A 14,621-nucleotide genomic window follows, 5' to 3' on the forward strand; every position below is an offset into this window, starting at 1 on the left:
GCTTATTTGTTAGTGTGGCAAATCTTTATATCTCTATCAAAGTCAATATGGAAAAGCAAACTAAGGAAATACAACATTATGTTCTATAGTCAGATCTAACAATTGTAGTGAAGATTAAAATTTAGACAAAACTAAAAACATGAAACAAATGGTCAATAGTGGGTGAAAGAAGCATTATGAGGACACTAGTTAAAAGAATGTTAGTAACTGTTTTTGCTCTTTTGTAGACAAGCTCCCAGCTTTGTATCCAAGTAAAACATTCAAAAACATTTAATATACTATAGAAGCTCAAAAAGGATTAATATAAAAGTATTCCTAGGACTTCCCTGGCGGTCCAGTGGGCTACCACTGCAGGAGGCGCAGGTTCAATCCCTGAGGGGGGGGAGGGACTAAGATCCCGCATGCCGCGGCCCCCCAAAAAAACTATTCCTCTTAAACCAACTCAAAAGACTCTAGAATATTAGCTACCAAACAAGGTATGAATGAAACATTTAAAATTTTCATTTGCTAAGAGTAATCATGTTTTAAAGGATAAAATGTAAATTAATATTTGAAGATTGCTGCCAAAAACTTGGTCTACAAAAGCATAGTTGATTACAATCACATAAAAATAATACAGTATTCTAGACAAAGAATACAAAATGGACCCACAAGGAAGAGACTGACAGGATAGCAAGTTTATGGGGGATTGGTTTCTTTAATCTATTACTAAATTAACTTTCTTAGGGACTTCCCTGGTGGCGCAGTGGTTAAGAATCCGCCTGCCAATGCAGGGGACATGGGTTTGAGTCCTGGTCCAGGAAGAACCCACATGCCGCAGAGCAACTAAGCTGGTGCGCCACAACTGAGCCTGCGCTCTAGAGCCTGCGAGCCACAACTACTGAGCCCAAGTGCCACAACTACTGAAGCCTGCACACCTAGAGCCCGTGCTCCGCAACAAGAGAATCCACCGCAATGAGAAGCCTGCGCACCGCAAGGAAGAGTAGCCCCCACTCACCACAAGAGAAAGCCCGCACGCAGCAACAAAGACCCATCACAGCCGAAAATAAAAATAAATAAATAAAAATTTAAAAAGAAGACACTGCTACAGATCAAAGGCAAGTATAACATGACTAAACTCATGTGTAAAAAGAGAAAGTCATTAGCCTTCATTCTTAAACCTTTTTAGATTGTGGTTTTTAAATAGAAAAATAATCTCTTCTGGGCTAATTTTTATTATTAAAGATTATATATACAAACACAAAATGAAACAATCCTATTTTCCTGAAATCCAATCATTTAAATGCTCTGAAATTTACATAAAGAGCGTTACTGGAGGGAAAAAACTTCACTTAGTTAGAGGTTGTGATTTTTAACAACTAACTTTTACTCAGTGCCAGAATGTGTCAGAACTGTGCTAAATGAATGCCATTCACCCTCATTCAAGGCTTGTAGCAGATATGTGGTGGACCCGACTAATATTCTTATTTTATAGAAAAGTAAACCACCTTGGAGAGGTTAATCATTTCCCCAAAGTCACATGGACAGCGGGTGGCAAACCTGAGATTCAGACATGGATCTGACACCCAAGCCCATCCTACAGACAGAGTAAAATACTGGGTACTGCGTCACATTCAAGGCCCTTTAAGAGCACATTTTATAGTGAAAAACTTTAGACTTGGAGCACTAGAAATCTGGCAATTTCCAGATACATCTGACTTGATTTTAATATTGTTGATCTAAAGGACTTTTTTTGAATCTTTTTTTTTGAGATTTGGAAGCATAACTAAACAAATCCTTAAATCCATCATTTTTGTGGCAGCAAAGCTAGTTTAAAAGGAATGTATTTCTTCTTCACTATAGAAGGAATTATTTCACTGTCTTCTCTCTCATCTCACCTCCAGGGCATCTCCCAACAAACTTAAAAGTTGTGATTTCTGGGGTTTCCCTGGTGGTGCAGTGGTTAAGAATTTGCCTGCCAATGCAGGGGACACAGGTTCGAGCCCTGGTCCGGGAAGATCCCACGTGCCGCGGAGCAACTAAGCCTGTGTGCCACTACTACTGAGCCTGCGCTCTAGAGCCCGCGAGCCACAACTACTGAGCCCGCGCACCTAGAGCCCATGCTCTGCAACAAGAAAAGCCACCTCAATGAGAAGCCCGCGCACAGCAAAGAAGAGTAGCCCCTGCTCACCACAACTGAGAGAGCCCGTGTGCAGCAGCAAAGACCCAATGCAGCCAAAAATAAGTAAATAAAATAAATTTATTTTTTTTAAAGTTGTGATTTCTGAATATAGTTTAAAAACAACTACAGCATCAGTTTTTAATATGAAAAAAATTAAAAAATGTTTCCCCAATTCCAAAAGCCCAGACACACACACCTCTTCTAAAATATTTTTGTGTTTTCAAATCTGTCCTTAAATCTGTTACGTTTATTACTGGTCATTCTCAGTGCTAAATTTTATTGGCTAAACAATCACCAATTAGTATTTAAAGAAGATGAAAGAACTAGAAATTATTATAAATCGGTAATAGCAGGTAACATTTACTGAGAAATGACCACACGCCAGACTTTAAAGGGACTGCGGCATGTAATACGTAATGAGGCACTTCTATCAGCCCCATTCTATAGATAAGGAAATGGAGCTTTAGAGATTAAGATTTGATCAATGTCATACCACTAGTGGAGCTAGAAGAATATGAATCCAGACAATCAAATATACATTCCAATATAATTATTTTTACTCAATATGCAAAATCAAATATCATAGTCTTTGTCATGGTTATAAGAAACTTCCTTTTGCAAAATATCACAATAATTACCTTGTTATTAAATATTCTATTCACATATTACACCAGAAAAAGTACTCGCATTGAAATGCTGTGACCTTGATTCCCGGGTCAGCTGTGCTAACCAGCTCTGTGACCCTAGGCGAGTTACTTACCCTCTTTAGGCTTCTGTATTCTCATTGGTAATGTGATGCAACTGGACAGGATAATCCTAAGGACCTTTCACCTCTAAATGTTTATAACTGTTTATTTAAAAAAATAGCGGTTACTTAAGACTGTGTAAATTACTAACCTTAAGCTGGTTCCACTAGTTCAGGGAGGCAAGAGAAGGGTAGTAAGGTTCTGGAGAGAAATATAGGTTGCTGTGAAAAAAATCAGTCACTTCTCTCTCTTTTTTGTTGTTTTTAAGCTTCTGTTCTATGTTACATAACTGTAAAGCTGTCAGATCAAATTCTGTCAAGTACTTTATGCTCTGCCCATGAGATGAACCAAAAGGCCTAACTAGATTCTACATGAATGAGAAAGCTTAATGTCGCCTTAAGTGAACTAACTCATCAAAAAATTTACGCAGAATGGACAATGAAGTGTAAAAAGTGTCCAAATTAATTTATAAATTAAGCAAATGGCATGCTGATTAATCCTGGATAACCTGTATAAAAACATTAATGCTCACACCTCTTACATAAGAACTCTAAGATGCCCACCAGCTATTTTACACCCATCTTTTAATAATTTCATCCCTTTTTCCTGAAAAATTATCTATTTGCAAGAATGAATGCTCTTAACAAGAAAGAAAATGTAAGAGTTAAAAACCATATTCCTATTATTGTGATTTTTTTCCCTATTTAAGGTTAATTACTGGATATCAACTATACTCTTAAAACAGGGAAATATATTTTTTTAACTTTAGTTCCTAAATAATTTCAAGATTCTTATAGATTATTGCTATTATTTGGGGGCTTTAGGAGGAGGAGAAGAAGCAAAAAATTACGGAAATTTTAGAGCTGAAAGAGTTCTTAGAGAAAAAACAATTATCTCAACCAATCCAAGGCATGATCCTACCTCTCCTCATTGTTCCCCCAACACCGAAAATAGCTTAGGTGTCCCAGCAACATAATCCGCAAAGCTCTCAACCTTTAACACAAAAGGCCTGTTTCTGGACCTTATTATGATTCTCCTCTTGATTCTTCCCTTGTCTCTTTCTAACATCATAACCTTCCCTAACGAACCTAGCCCATGTACTACATCAGCTCAACTGAACTCTCTCCCCTACTCACCTTTTATCCTTCTATCCCTCCTACCCACACAAGGCCCTAATTCCTAGATTAATCCTTCTCTGCTCTTAGAGCTGAGTTTTTAAGTATGACAAAAATGAAACCACTGAACAGACCACTACAACTATCAACTCTCAGGTGGGCTCAACACTGCTCAGAAATCCTTTTCTATCTTCTGAGAGAGGAAAAAGATTTGATTACATATAGGTAAAGATTACCTACAAGTTTATGGGTAATGGGGCAGAAAGTTAAATGTGGTTCACACCTGTTACCTCTTTTTATTTCAAGTAGAAAACAAAATCATCTTTTGAAGTAATAATCACTGAGCCAACAGTGGACTACACACCTGGTTCTATTTGAAACATTTCACATGTATCCCTGATAGAGTTTTTATCCCAAACCCATGAAGCGGATAATTTAATTATCTCATTTGTCAGATGAGGAAATTAAAACACATAGCAGCAGAGTAACTTGTTCAAGGCACACTATAGTAAGTGGCAAAGCTAGAATTTGAACCCAGGCAGTCTAGCTGTGAGGCCTATCCTTTTAGTTACCACGCTATGTCTGAAAGCACAGAGCCTTAGGACCCTAAGATGGTATAAGATTGCTTATACATATCAAGAGAAATCTTAACAGTTTTCTTTCTAAAGGTTTAACTCCTCTCCATATCCAGAAAAATGGTCCTAGATCTAAGAAATCATTTAAAGATGAAGGTATTGGGTATCTGGTATGTTTTAGGGCTTACAAAAGCAAAATCCAGTCATATGTCATAGAATTTTGTACACGTCAAAGGTGGAATATGTAGAATACTAGTTAAGGGAGTGTGCTCTTGAGCCAAACTGCCAGGATTACTAGCTGTGTGACCATAGGCAAATTACTTGAACAGATAGAGAAAAAGGAACTCTGAGGAAGGACTAAATTGCAAGGGTAAAACTAATAACTTTGAATACATATTAAAATTTTCACATCTAAAAACAAAAAATTCAGAGGCAAACGTTATGTAACCAATATGACCCGCAAGAGTTAGGCTGCTTAATACAAATACAATGGTTTTTAAACTAAGATGCAAATAAGCAAGTGGCATGGACAATTCATAAAACAGGACAAACACCAAAAATGCTCAACTCTTAATTTTTTTTTAAAAGCCTATTGCATGTACTTTTAAAACTAATTTATGAAAAATACTGGTATATACTTACATGTTTATACAGAAGATGATGTGGAAGGGCATACATTATATTGTTATTGTTAACAGTAGTTATTCTTGATGAAGGAGGAAGGAGGGACCCAAGGGAAGAGACATGCCGGGAAGAAAGGAGATTCCATATAGAGCCCCTTCCTCAATCGCTTTTGTAGTGCAGTCTCTCTTGGATGCATCTGATTGACAAAATTTAGGTTACGTGCCTGCATCCAACCTCCAAGGGAGACAGAATTTGATATGGGGGTTCTACCTTGGGGAGGCAAAACAGGGCTCATAGGGCTGAAATGAGACTCCTAGGCAAAATGAGTCAGAACACAAATACTAAATGACCACACCCAGGAATGGATGCTAAACCCTTTTCTAACTACATATACACTTGCAGCAAGATATAGAGAGCTATTTACACTCCTCAGATACATATGCAAAAGCCTAACAATAAATTAATAGGTGATATTTCCACTACTGGGCATATACCCTGAGAAAACCGTAATTCAAAAAGGGTCATGTACCACAATGTTCATTGCGGCTCTACAATAACCAGGACATGGAAGCAACCTAAGTGTCCATCGACATATGAATGGATAAAAAGATGTGGCACATATATACAATGGAATATTACTCAGCCATAAAAAGGAACGAAATTGAGTCATTTGTAGAGTCGTGGCTGGACCTAGAGACTGTCATACAGAGTGAAGTAAGTCAGAAAGAGAAAAATAAATACCGTATGCTAACACATATATATGGAATTAAAAAAAAAAATGTTTCTGAAGAACCTAGGGGCAGGACAGGAATAAAGACACAGACGTAGAGAATGGACTTGAGGACACAGGGAGGGGGAAGGGTAAGCTGGGACGAAGTGTGGGACGAAGTGAGAGAGTGGCATGGACATATATACACTACCAAATGTAAAATAGATAGCTAGTGGGAAGCAGCCGCATGGCACAGGGAGATCAGCTTGGTGCTTTGTGACCACCTAGAGGGGTGGGATAGGGAGGGTGGGAGGGAGACGCAAGAGGGAGGAGATATGGGGATATATGTATAGCTGATTCACTCTGTTATAAAGCAGAAACTAACACACCATTGTAAAGCAATTGTACTCCAATAAAGATGTTAAAAAAAAATTTTTTTAAGTTACACAAAATAAAAAAAAAAAAGCCCTTATAACTGAAGCTTCCACTTGACTGACTACATATAGTACTACAGAATACATGTGCCTCTAGAACATGTCAGCTACTCTAGCCCTTCATGACCCAGCTTACTGAACACTGTTTATCTCACAGGAGCAGTCTACAAACATCAGGAAGGGCAAAATAAGAACTACTTAAATGAATACACCATAAAGTTTTGTCCTTCATTTCAACATTAGACAATCTAAATTTATTTTTTTTTAACCTGGTTTCTTTACCATGTAATAGGTCTGATGTTATAGTGCTTAAAGTTAACAGGAGTTTGGTAGGAAACCTCAAGGACACAGGCAATTTTTAAAAACAGAAGTCCAAACAACATGCACATTGTTGCAGATATCTTTAACATAAAATATCACAGCTTTGTCTCATTTAGAACCACGAAGATGGATATTTTCATTTTAAAGGAAATAGAACAAAAAGCAAAAACAAAACAAAACTTGGTGCTTAATTTTGGCATATGGTTTATGAAATATTCTGCTGAGTCACAATCACCACCACCAAAACCACCCCACCCCATTCCCTAATATTTTCACTGCACAACAAATAAGTGTAACCAAGGGTTGCTGCTATCTGCAGAGTATCACCCCAACTTGGAAAAACAGCAGCCTCCAACCCACAGGCTAACCATTCCGCTCTCCCTTCCAGGCTTCTCCAACTCTGCACGTAAGACTCATGGCCCCATACACCTGCTCTTGCAATCCTCGTGCAAACTCAGGTGTGTATGCTTACCCAGGTCAAGTGAAATTGTTTTCTTACCTTTCACCGGCAGCAGTCCCAGGGGAAAAAAAAGAGATAGTAGTAGCCTTCCTCTCTGGCTTCAATACATATTCACTACATAAATGAATGACTGAACAAAGGTTTGTATAAATAAACCACACACTGGTGCTAGGAGCAAGAGCTGCCACAGATGAAACACGTGAAGTTCTGCTGCTAAAGGAAAAGCAATAGATAGTCTCTCAACAGGCAGAGACAGAAGACCCTCTAGTAAAGCAACTATACTCCAGTAAAAATTAATTTAAAAAAAAAAAAGAAAATAAGAAAGGAAGACCCTCTAAGAAGATGGGAATGCTAAATGGAAGCCAGAAAGCATACTGAGAATGGCAAGTAGTTGGATTCACCAACAGAGTTAAGGTATATAAAAAGAAGTAGTGGTAGATACACTAGGAAAATAAGTTGAGTATAGAACATAACAGGCCAAGAATACCAGACTAAAGAGTTCGGACTTTATTTGACACACAGAAGGAGGCAATTTAAAGATCCTGAGCAGAAAAGAGACATCCAAGGCTATGCTTTAAGACAATTTATCTAGCAGCTGTGTGTAGGAGGGATTAATAGGTAGAAATGAAGGCAGACAAGTTGAGAAACTCATGAGTTTCTCGTAAGTTCCTTGTGCATACTTCCTTTAACATAGTTATCACGTGAGAGTGTGATTTACTTTTCTTCGTCTATTCTACCAGGCTCAGAACTCCAAAGAAGCATAATCCATTTTTCCAAACATATAAAAAGTAGGGATGAATCAAATGATCTCTGATGTCCTTTCTAACTAGTAACTTAGGTGTCTATGTTTGATTACTTAGAGAACGAAGATAGGAAATAATTTACAAAGGGGTGGTATCATCAAATTCATTTATAACCATTTTTTATAATTCAAAATGTTTTCTGATGATGAAAGATCATTCATTGCTTGCTTACCTCGCACGAGGCATTATGTTCAACACTCTACACATACTATATCACTTATTCCTCAAAATGACCCTATGAGGCAGGTATTCATACATTCTTCCAACGAGGAGCCTCAGGTGTGAAAAGGTTAAGTAAGTTGCCCAAGTTCACACAGCTAGTAAGCGGCAGAGTCAGTCTCTAAACCTAGGCAATCTCTCTCCAGAACCTGGATTTAACCAGGTTCCCAGGTCAAGACAAAAGGTCACTATAACCCATAATGTATCTAATCATACAGTTATCATAGAATATATCAAGCATATTGTTCAGGCACTCTTTAAGTGTTAGATTTTTTTAAAATCTTGCAGTATCCTCTCTTCAGACTTTAGATACTTGTTCTAATCACTATGATCCATCTTCGTCAGAATTTTTAAATGTTTACTACACAATAAATACAAAGCCAACTGTTCTAAAATAAAAGGGAAACTTAAAAGCTGACAAAGTAAAATGCTTACCAAATATTTCTTTAACAAATTACTACAAAATAGAGCTAAGGGAAAAAACCGAAATTACAGTTTTTTATTATCCATTGCTTGAGATTCAGTTGGTACTAGACTCAATATGAATTATGAGCAAGTTTTTTTTTTTTTTTAAGCTAAAGCAAAATGACCCCATCATAGGGCATCATTATTAGGGTTCTGACTGTCCAGATGCAGAGATGGAAAATAATCCCTGCCCTCTTCATGCATCAGACAATGAACATCCACATTTTAAGAAAACTACACTGAAAAACTGGAATGCCTCCAGTGGAAAACAACCAGGATGGCAAAGGATCTGGAATCCACGGTACAGTAGATGAGGAACAGGAATTGGGAGAAATCAGTGAGGGCATGTCTTGGTGGAGAAGTCTTGGAAGGGAGGCAAGAAAGTTCCCTTCAAATATTTGAAGAGTCAATACGCAGGTGAAAACTTAGACTTTTTCAACATATCTCTAAAGAGTAAAAGAAATGTGCCTTCCCAACAATAAATTCTACCCACAAATGTATCACGCCGCATGAAAACACAGACCAACCAATTAGCTGATCAAAGAGTACTGTTAGTGACAGCTGATACAGTCCAACTCTGGTTGGAGTAACATCTCTCTGCCCCGTTGTAAATAAAGGCACAAGAACATCCGTGAGCCAGTTCTAGAAAGGAGAGCCAAGAGCTTCTAGACTTCAGTTGACTGGTTATTTGTGTATGAAATTGTAAAATCATATGAATCATTTTATAAAATAAAACTATGCTTTTTGTTGTTGTTGTCGCCATTCTGAGAAGCTACTCAGATACAAAAAGTTAGTATTCTCCAAACAAAATTTACTCAGAATCACTTCAATTTCTTTTTTCACGGTTTAGAAAATTTTATCAAGAAATCTCCTCAGCCTTGAAATTAATTTCAAGGACTTTTAGATATGCATTAACTTACAAAGCTAAATATCAAGGCTTCTAACATGTGGTTGTTTTTTGCTAAATATAGCTCTATTTTCCACTCATATGAGTAAGTAATTAATAGAAAACAGATTCTTAGTCTGGGATCCACAAAAGCTATAAAGGGGACTACATGAATTACTTTGAATTTTTCAAAAAACACATATTTCCCCTACATAATACACAAAATAATGAAAACCAAAGATTTTCTTGGTTTTAACTAGAATTCTACCAACTCAACTCATTTTGGTTATACTTTATCTCAGTTAAAGCAAAAGCTCTGACAAGTGGTAGAGAAATCACAATTTTAAAAATGAAAAAGTAAAGCAGTGCTTTGAAATGTACCTCAAAAAAGTGCTGTACATGGCACGAGGTGGGGAGAAGATAATAAAACGGAGAAAAAGATTAGAAACACTGAACTAGATACCAAAAAAAACAAAAACAAAAACTATCCTAATCTCATTGATGATAACATTAGTTGTAGCTCACCTTTAGGAACATTATCACATTTACCTCTGCCAACATTTTGAGATAAGCTCTGTTATAACTAGTCTTTTATAAAGCCAGGGTTCAAACTTACGTCTATTTGGTTTAAATTGTGGAATTATACTGCCTCTGAATAATAACTACTGTTAACTTAAGAATCAGAATAACTTCATCTGATATATCAGGGGCTGGCAGATCTAAACCTGAAAGCATTGTTAATATGTATAAGACTTTAGAGGGACTTCCCCGGTGGTCCAGCGGTTAAGACTCCGCGCTTCCACTGCAGGGGGCTCGGGATTGATCCCTGGTGGGAACTAAGATTCCACATGCCTTGCCATGTGGCCAAAAAGTAAAAAAAAAAAAAAAAAAAAGGACTTCAGACTAAAAAGTTCCTTATCAGTACAGTTTATTACTTTATCAATCATTGTACAACAAAGAGTCAAGCTCACTGACTTTTTCTCCACGGCTATTCACTCTCAAATTGGCTTCTCCCCTTATCGCTATACTTATATTACTTCTCTTAAGGCCTCCAATAACCTCTCAATTCCCAAATTCAAGGGATTATTTTCATTCTCACCCCTCTTGTCCTTATGACAGACCAGACCCAACTGACTATTTTCTGCCACTTAAAAGTTTCCCTCCTTCGTTGGACAACACTCTCTCTCAATTTTGTTTTTTAGCTTCTTTCCCTCAGTTTCTTTCAGCAACTGAACCCTCTCTCTCCTCTGCACAATCCATAAATGCAGGGGTCCCCCAACATGCAGTCTGGCGCATTCTTAAAGATACAATTTATTAAGTTGATTTGTTCCCTATACATATTTCCAAAAATCTTTGTGCATTTAGATTTTAAGGAATTTTAATACACAATACTTCACTAAACTATAAACACCATGAGGGTGGGGTCTATTTGGTTTTGTGGTCCATAACATAAAGACACTCAGTGTTTGCTGAATACATGAAAGCTACCTTTGGTGTAACCTAAAACTAACATCTCATTGGAGCAGCTGGTAACTAAAATCATGCTTTTTTTTTTTAAAAGTATGTGCTAAGTCACAAACTTTCTGGCCCAAAAAATAGGTTGGACTAGATGAGTAGATCCCTCCTACAGAGCAGATAAACCTTAAGGTTTCATATACCAGCTCTAAAATTCAATGAGTCTAATAATTATCAGCTGTTCCCAGATTATCTTTAAATCATCACACCTCCTCCTTAATAAATACAACCTTGAGTAATTTTGTTGTTGCTGTACTAAAGAACTGTGAAATACCCCTACTACCGATGAAGCATGCCAAATTTAGTACTTTAATTTCAGGGTTAAACATACAAAGGATCAGAAGCCTAATGGTGTGTGAAAAGAAAATCACTGTAAACACAATAATCGTGCGATTCTTTTTTTCAATTTAGAATAATAAAATCTTAGAAATGGGAATAAACATGAAAGTCTTGTTTAACTTCCTACCCAACCAACGATCCTTTCTACAGAATCCTTGATATTTTTTGAAAACCTGCCCGAATACTCAATCCTTTTGTATTCTAATTAACTCTAAAAAGTAAATCTTAGGCATATGACTGAACCTAACACACACAGATGGCTTAAAAAGGGTTAGTTAGGTAGGAGATAAGTAGAAAAATGTTAGAGGTTTTTTTTCTCTTTTCAATTTCTCAACCATTGGTATAGTAATGCTCAAAATCTCAAGCCACATTAAAGATAAAGAAGCACACCAAGATCACTTCCAAACTCAGGTTAATTAAATACAATAGTACCAATTCAGTGAACCTCTCTGACAGGTATATTAAGAGAATCAGTGTAAAGATATAGGGATTGTGTTTGACTACGTGTTGAACTTGCCAGCAGGAACAATCTCAATCCCTCGGGACCTAGCACAGGTCCAGTCAGGGCACAGGCAATCCTTAGCAGGCAATCTTTACTTCATTAAGTTCTCTGAAACAAGACATCTCTCAGTTCATCTCCTAATGTCCAAGGTCCCTTTCACCTCCATAATTCTTCCCACAGAACATGTCATTAAGGAGTGGCATGATACTTCTGCTAGGGATGGTACATGATATGGAATCATGTGTTTGCAGAGATACTAAGTGAAAGAGTCTTCAACTAATCCGAAAAAAAGTTTAGAGCAATTTAATAAAGAGGATGACTCTCAAAAGCATCTAACTATAAAATATTTTGTTTTCTCCAAATCAAAGTTAAGCCTTTTGTTTGACATATATTGTATCTTTGATTAGAGAAACGATACCAGTTGTAATGATTCGAATACTATTTCAAAGGTCAGTCTCATTTGGAACTTGTTAGAACCTAAAATCCACAGGTATAGCATCTTAGGTTATAATCACTCAAGCAGCAGACCAATGTTGCTACTCATATAAGATAAATTCCCTAAGCCAATCCTCATCATAAATTCAAAGAGAGGAGTTCACTGTGACAGCTACAAGCTTTCCGTGAAAGGCTGTGATAGTTTACCTTTATTTGTACTGGAAGTCTTATCACAAATGGACTTTTCCCAGGTTCCTCTCACCACCACATTCCCTGGGCTCCCCCCACCAGAAAAACCAAACAACAAACAAGCAAACGTTTTCAAAAACCAAAAACTTAGTCTCATCCACATACCAAAAACTTAATCTTGTCCATGTTAGTCACTAAAAATCGTTCCTCTTGAAGGAGAAAAGCAAAATACAGTTTGCAAAAATAACCTGTACATCTTTTGTACATACATACATAAATGCAAGCAGACGATACAAGGCACATCAAACCCAGATCCATTTTAGTGAATTCCCTCCAGGGCCCAAATGTGTGTATTATGCAACTGCCACCATTCCAGACTTTAATCCCTGTCTGTGATGCAGTGATAAAATACAGATGACGGAAGTATAATCTACTAGGTACGTACGTATATTTGCGAGGAGACAAGTTAAAACAAGAACTACCAAATTCTCTGGAACCGTGAAAATGACGGAAGGTGTAACAGTTCTAAATCACAACTTTTCCTTTGGGTAGTCTTTTAGCAACCTGTCCCTACCCCCCTCAAAATCCTCACACGAGAGCGTTTTCATTGAGGTTTCGAAACGATATCCCAAAGGAGGAAGGGGTAGTGGTTATTTTAGAATCTACTCCAGGTAAGACACTCATACACCTTCCAGAAGCTGAAAAGCCAGTGAGATACTTCACCCCGTCTCCCAAAGGGCGATAATGGGAGTAAATGTAATCCAGATCCCTGAGCCACAAACAATCCAAAGCTTCACCCACTGATTTCCTAGGGCACAGGCCTCGAAAAATTGGCAGCATAATGGGCAGCTAAGAATTAGAACAAAATTGTAATGACCTACATTCTAGAACGGAATCCATACAATACCTATTTCAAAAGCGGTTAAAGGTAAGAGAGGCGGTCAGAGCATCCGTGGCTGAACCCGAGTCCAAACGCTTCCGCCCCACCAGCCACCAGGTCCGCTTCCCCCACGCCGAGGCGACCGATCCGGGCGGACAGGCTCCAGGTGGGAGAGGTGGGAGGGGAGGGGAGTAGAGGGGGCACAGCAAGCAGCAGCCGGGGAGCGGGCGGCGGCGGGCGGAGGAAGGAGGAGGCATTCCCTCACACAAAATGGTGGCGCTGGCGCGGAGGCCGGCGCACCTGGGGCGCGCCACACGCCCCTCGGGGGAGCAGGCTAGTCGCCCGCAGCTGGACGCGCGCCCCGGGCCCGGGTGGCCGGCGTGGGCCTGCGCCGCGCCCGAGTCCTCGGGGCGGCCCGCAGCTCGTGGTGCGCGTCACCGCCCGCGCGCGGGGGTGCGGGGCCGCGGGTGCGGGGCCGGCGGGGCGCGAGGCCCGACCGGGCAGCCTCGGCCTGGGCCCGCGGCCCCCGCCCGGGACGGGCCGCGCACTCACCTCGGACTCGCCGCCGGAGCTCGGGAAAGGAGGCGGAGCCGCGGGAATGAATGAAGCCGGCGGCGGCTCTCTGGCGACCCCAGGCCGGGCCCGGGCCGCGCCGCTCGCGGCTGCCGGGGCCGGTACAGCCGCCCGCCCCTCGCCCGGGACGCCCGGCTCCTGGTCGGCGGGTCGGCCGCAGCCCACCGTGCCCTCCGCCAGCGTGACGCACTCGCGCCGCAGCGCCTCCAGCCTTTGCAGACGCGCGGCGCCCGCGCCCACCGCGAACCCCCCCGCCCGCCCGCGCCGCGCGGCCCCTCCTCGGCGCCCGGGACGCCGCCCTGCCTCCCGCCGGGCTCGCTGGTTAGGCGGGCGCCGGGCAGGTGCGGGCTCGGCCGGCCGGAGGGCGCCACGCGGCCGCCGCCCCGCCACCCGCGCCCCCTCTCCCCGCTCCCGCCGCCGTCGCTAGCCCCAGCTAGCCCCAGCTCAGGCAATGGCCGGGTATTAAAGAGTGACCTTGGCTTAGGTACAAAAATAGGTGCGGGTAAGCTGCGGGGACCACGACGCTGAATTTGCGTATTCCTTTAATGTCAACATTCGCAGGATCCCGTTTGCACGCCCCAAGGAGTTCTCCTCTAGCGAGGGGCGGGACCTCCAGGAATTTACCCAGGGTGGGCGAGGCCTGCCGGCCTCGGACAGGGATGCGGAGGGT

General features: G+C 40.5%; 1 protein-coding gene across 4 annotated transcripts in view; it reads right to left on the reverse strand.

Annotated features, from left to right (window-relative positions):
- FAM169A (family with sequence similarity 169 member A) overlaps window positions 1–14,025 on the reverse strand; it is a 60,525-nt gene extending 46,500 nt beyond the window's left edge. For 3 of the 4 annotated variants that reach the window (XM_059916584.1, XM_059916583.1, XM_059916581.1), the window contains exon 1: window positions 13,406–13,742. The gene's annotated coding sequence lies outside the window, so the exon portion shown is untranslated. Of the gene's footprint in view, window positions 1–13,405; window positions 13,743–13,930 lie in introns of those variants that run through there. The other variant, XM_059916582.1, reaches the window with a different exon arrangement.
- Between the last annotated feature and the right edge of the window lie 596 nt (window positions 14,026–14,621).

This window comes from Balaenoptera ricei, chromosome 3 (assembly GCF_028023285.1).
Source record: "Balaenoptera ricei isolate mBalRic1 chromosome 3, mBalRic1.hap2, whole genome shotgun sequence".
NCBI classification, from domain to species: domain Eukaryota; kingdom Metazoa; phylum Chordata; class Mammalia; order Artiodactyla; family Balaenopteridae; genus Balaenoptera; species Balaenoptera ricei.